Source organism: Porites lutea, chromosome 5, assembly GCF_958299795.1.
Source record: "Porites lutea chromosome 5, jaPorLute2.1, whole genome shotgun sequence".
In the NCBI taxonomy this organism is placed as follows: domain Eukaryota; kingdom Metazoa; phylum Cnidaria; class Anthozoa; order Scleractinia; family Poritidae; genus Porites; species Porites lutea.
This window is the reverse complement of record NC_133205.1, coordinates 19,790,995-19,796,185: the sequence shown is the minus strand read 5'-3', so window position 1 is coordinate 19,796,185 and position 5,191 is coordinate 19,790,995. Positions and strand designations below refer to the sequence as shown.

Sequence of the window (5,191 nt, the reverse complement as noted above, 5' to 3'; positions counted from 1 at the left end):
ATGCACAGTTACAGTCTCAACTTATGCAGTTGCGAAAAAAAAAAAGCCTGAAAAAATCGGGGGCTTACCCGGATTAACCCTGACTGCGATACCTAGGCAGGGCTCTAACCAATTTGCGTCGGCAAGCCACGTAACTGGGAGCTGATCATTAAATTTGTTCGTATTATACCCGGGAAAGATGAAGATGAAATGACAAATACATGAATTTCCTATATTAGAACCCCGGAATGAGGAAAAAAAATGCAAGATTGTTCCTGTTTAAGACGCAACGTATGTCCACGAAAAGCTCTGCACCAGTATCGTAGAGGTCATGGTTCGAATTGCAGCAAACGAAAGTATCTAAAACGTCTACCATCCTCGTAAAAGCTATTCCAGTGATACTTTTTCGAACGAAACAAAAGAATTACCACAATTAATCAAACCACAATTACCAAATTGCCTTTTTGTAGAGAGTGACATGCATGTTTATTTGTTGCTGCTGCCGGAAGAGTTTCTGAACTTTCTTGATTTACTGATACTCAACAATTTAATTCAATGTTAATTCAGGCACAAAGAAAAATAATAACAACAACAACAACAAATCCAAGACTCGAAGAGGTATTTCAGTTAAATATCAAGTGTAACAGTTGTGTTGGTGTCAGCAGCAAAAAGCGCTATTGTAAGACTGGAGAACACTGAGTGCAGAGGATGAGAATAAACTGCGTCAGGATTAACTCAGTCGGTAGAAAAAAGTTTGACGGCAGAGCGGGAGACCGTTTGGGTTCGATTCCTGGGGCCGGACCAATACCAAGGGTCTTAAAAAAGGTCATGCCTTTGTCCTAGCTGCAAACGACTAGACCTACGCTTGCCCTCGGATGAACTCGTATAAAATGCAGTTCCGTTTCCAGTGAGTAGGAGACGCAAAAATAGTGTCCCCTACCAAGTATACTTTCGTGCTAAATACATTGACACTGAAATAAAGTGACTGTATTTTTTTTTTTCAATTCACCCCTCTCAGTCATTATGTTCTCTGGACATCATCTTGCTTTCACCTAATCTGGATATAAATCGAGAGTAGCCAATTTTGTCAGTTTCTCTATATTTGATTTCAATTAAAAGCTCTAACGTAAATTAAATTGCGTATCAGTCCTTTCTGAGTAATACATCCAGAATCGCATATCAAACAAGCTTTTAGATCCGCACTGGGGAAATGACCCATCTCCTCCTGTCAAAAGTCAAATGAGAGATCCCGTTGGCGGCAGGGCACGCAATACCTTCCGGGTTATCCATCCGTCCTTTTTTCCTTTTTTTCTCGATGGAGAAAGCTCACATGCCATGCACAGGCGAGAAAATCCCCGTGTATTAAAGACCCTTTACCCTTTACCCTCGCCTCAGCAGTAAAGAGTCTTTGATACGCGGAGATTTTTCCCGTTCATTCACCCGACGGCTATGCCATGCTGATGAGCCCCAATAAGAGCGAAACAGCTGTCCGTGGTTGCCACTGCCAGGCTAATATGGCTGCGCACATGCGTGAGTTACTGGTTAGGCCGTGGGTTGGTGTATGTGTGCCCCCTGCTTTAAGTTTGTATTACAAAAGATATTCAAAAGTAAGTTTTACATGAAGCATTACCCAAACGTCATTTTAAGGAATATTACCGGTATGGTATTTTCCGCAATGGTTTACTTGGAGCCTCCATATGTGCTGTACCCTTGAGTCAACCCATTCCCATAAAGAATTATTTTTAGAACAGGCTTTCCCGCGAAATTAATGTGTTTTCGAGGACGTCCGCATATTTCTGTTGTGAAAAAATGGCGACGAAAGAGGGAAATTGGCCGACAAGTTTACTCCTTGTTCCATCACCGTAGCTCCTGCCTCTGTTCCTTCCCTTACAACAGAGGAAAGCTAGTTTCGAGTTAATATAAATAATATGTAATCTGGCTTAAAAATATTGCTATACCGTAAACTGCCGCCTATAAGCCCTGGGCTTATACAAGTTCGTAAGGGGTTTTGGGTGGGCTTATAAATAAGCTTTTGTACATTATGCTAGCATATTTTCGAGCATTTTAGTGAGGCAAAAGCATTCAGCATTATTCGAGCATTTTAGTGGCATTTTGCCCGGAAAATTAATTTTTCCGAGAAAATAAAATAGAAATTAACTTTTTTCAGGAGCCCATGCCCCATGAGCTCCTGCTTTTTTAAACAAAATTAAGACTAAAACTCAAAATTCACAAAAAAACCTAATACAGCTGTTTTTTTTGGCTGAATTTATGAACTTGTACACGTTGTCGTTGTTACTTGCAACACTTGCACGTTTTTGTAAGTGTAAACTTTGAAATTAATTTAAAAAACCGTTTGTATAATGAGCATTAACCGAGCATTTTAGTGACTTTTTTGGGGAGACCGAGCATTTTAGTAGGAAAAATGGAGCATTAAGGTGGAGCATTTTAGTAGGGAAGCAAAAGCATAATGTACAAAAGCCTACTTATAAAGGGGGGAGGTTATATCCGGATGGGCTTATAAGCGGACGAAAATAAAAAACGTTTCGCAATGAGCAACAGCCTTGTTGATCGACGTATGATTTAAATTGATTACTCTTACAATTGAAGCCTTACAAAGGCAGCAATAAATCGAATTCAGTTAAATTTCAAAACAAAATCAAAACTGTAACTGGGGCTTATATCCGGATGGGCTTATAATCGGATGTATTTTTTTGTTTGCATATAAGATTCTTTAGATCAGTGGAGATTTGGAGATTGTTTTTGTTTGATTCACCATTCTAACATTGCCCATATGCACCTACCATCTTCTTTAGCCTCCCTCCCCCACTCCCCTCTCCTCCTCCCCCGGTGAAATTGGAAACAATGGTCGTGTTGAACAAGGTGTATTAAGGGCAATGTGACAATGGTGAATGTGTTTTCAAAAGGGATTTTTTTCCCTCTTTAAATCACGCAACCCCTTGACCAGAGGGTGAATGGAAGGCTCCTAAAGTTATAAAGTAGAGATTTAAGGATTTCTTTGTTTCAGTTGGTTGAAAAGTTTGTTGCTCCAGCCTTGTATTTGTAGCTTTGGTTACTAACGTCGTGGTCGATTCTGATTCGATTCGTGAGTAAGAAAATAAATGAACTTGTCCGTCTCATAAAAAGATGAAGTTTCTACCTGAAGAGTGTGACCGGCTTGCATTAAACGAGGTGGGTATCATAAATCACCTTGACCAAAATTCAATCCAGTGCACGTATATTCTAAATTAGTAGTATTTACTAACATCTGCACTAAAATTAAATTCACTGAATATATATTCGCAGTATACAGTTTATTTAAGATCCTCTGCAAAAAGGTATAAAGTTACATCCCTGGCAACCACGTTTTATTTTTATCACCTGAAATCAGTCTTCACTTCTATTCAGCAATCTCATGTTATTTTGTCGCTAGTATGAGAGTCTGAGTTATATTCCATACGAATATCATCAATTATTAATGTCACTCATGCTGATAATATAACAGGAATAATTCTTCCTTTGTTTTAATACAGCGCGAGATATTCTCTTCACGCTGCCGTATGCCAGTGTTTCTAGGATCATACAGCAAACGAAAAAGCAAAATTTTACTAATACATCAGAATAATGATTATATAATATAAATTATTATCTAATTTTACGGTGGCTTTTTCTAGTTTCTATTTTAATTTATTTTATTTTTTCTTGTTTCAGTCTCATTTGGCAAGGTAAGGTGCTTAATGTCATTTGCGAGCGAAAAAAAAAACAGTTAGTGAGAAACTGAATAGCAAAATTTAAAAAAAATAATAAATTAAAAAACCTGTACATTTGTATTTGTTCGAGTGACACAACATTTTAGATTTGTGTAGCCTGTTCTTGATAATTAGCCAAAAAGCTTCTCACTACACTTAACAGTCAATCGGCTTGTTCAGGGGGAAGCTCGTTTTACTTAAACTAAGCGACTATTTGTGAAAGACCGAGTATATATAGTCGCGCGAGTAGAAATCGACGGAGGCATGTTTACCGTATCAACTGCTATTTGTTTTGAGGTACTTGAGAAGTTAACCTGTTCAGTTTTCCCGGCACTTTATCATCTTTCTGTAAAGATTAATCGGAATAAATAGAACTTGTGCTGAGCGCCGAACCATTAGAGTCCATTTGATCGGTGCTTGCTCTTCTCCCAAGGTGAAACTGATCTAGTAGCCATTCAAGCCGGAGTTTATCCCCACTCAGCTTTCTCTCGTACTGCCCTTTTAAAACCCTCTTAAGGTCCTTCTTCTCGTTTTTAAACCTGTTCTCAATTTCGAGCTTCTCGTGGTCGAATTTTAATTTCAATGTTCGCATAAAATTTCCAAGGAAAAGCACTTCTCCAGCTGTTCTTTTTGATACTTCAAAATAGAGATGTCGTGCTCGTAACCTTGTATTTCCGACTCGAATTTCAACCTCTGTTGTTGAAGCATTCTGCGAAATTCCACCTCGAACTTACGTCTGATGTCTTCCTTTTCTTTAATAAAGCCCTTTTCCATGTCCGACTTTTCTCTTCTAAAAATGTTCATTAAATCGTTCTTTTGCTGTTTGAACCTCTGTTCCATGTCAATGATTTCCAACGCGAACTGGTGCTCAACTAACTTGTGCTCATTGGCGTAGTGAGAATGCATTTTGGTCTTCTCTTGTTTGAGCGATTTCAACGGCTCCTCTTTATCCAGGCTCATTTCGGCATCTGATATACTTTTAAAGTGCATAAAATCCTCGAACAATTTCCGCCTTCTACTCAAGGAACCTTCTTCCTATATCAAATCCATCGATCATAGCTAGATTTTCCTCCGAATTTCGTGAACAGTCGCTTTCCATGGTCTTGATTTTATTAACCTAAGAGCGCGTTGTTGGCGAGATCAAAGCACATCACAGCTTACAATGCAATTTCCTGCCGAGCGATGACCCTTGGTCGAGTCATTTTATTTGGTGTGATGATAACCCAAGACCAATGCGTGCGCAGTTTGCTGACCGCGTTTTCAGTTAATGGGTGGGCTCGTCAAGAGATCTTTTGGCTGAAATTAATGATCAAGTCTTGGAAAATTAACATTTCATTTCATGCTTCACGGGAAGCTGAGTTCAAGGAATTAATTAATGGAGTGTACTCAGCGATAAAAATACACTATCGCTTCACGGGGTTTTGGACTAAAACAAGATCTTGAAAACCGAATATCATGGAATATGC

The 5,191-nt window shown here is 38.9% G+C and overlaps 1 pseudogene; it reads right to left on the bottom strand.

Annotated features, from left to right (window-relative positions):
* Window positions 1-2,857: 2,857 nt before the first annotated feature.
* Window positions 2,858-4,715, bottom strand: LOC140938845 (uncharacterized; annotated as a pseudogene).
* Between the last annotated feature and the right edge of the window lie 476 nt (window positions 4,716-5,191).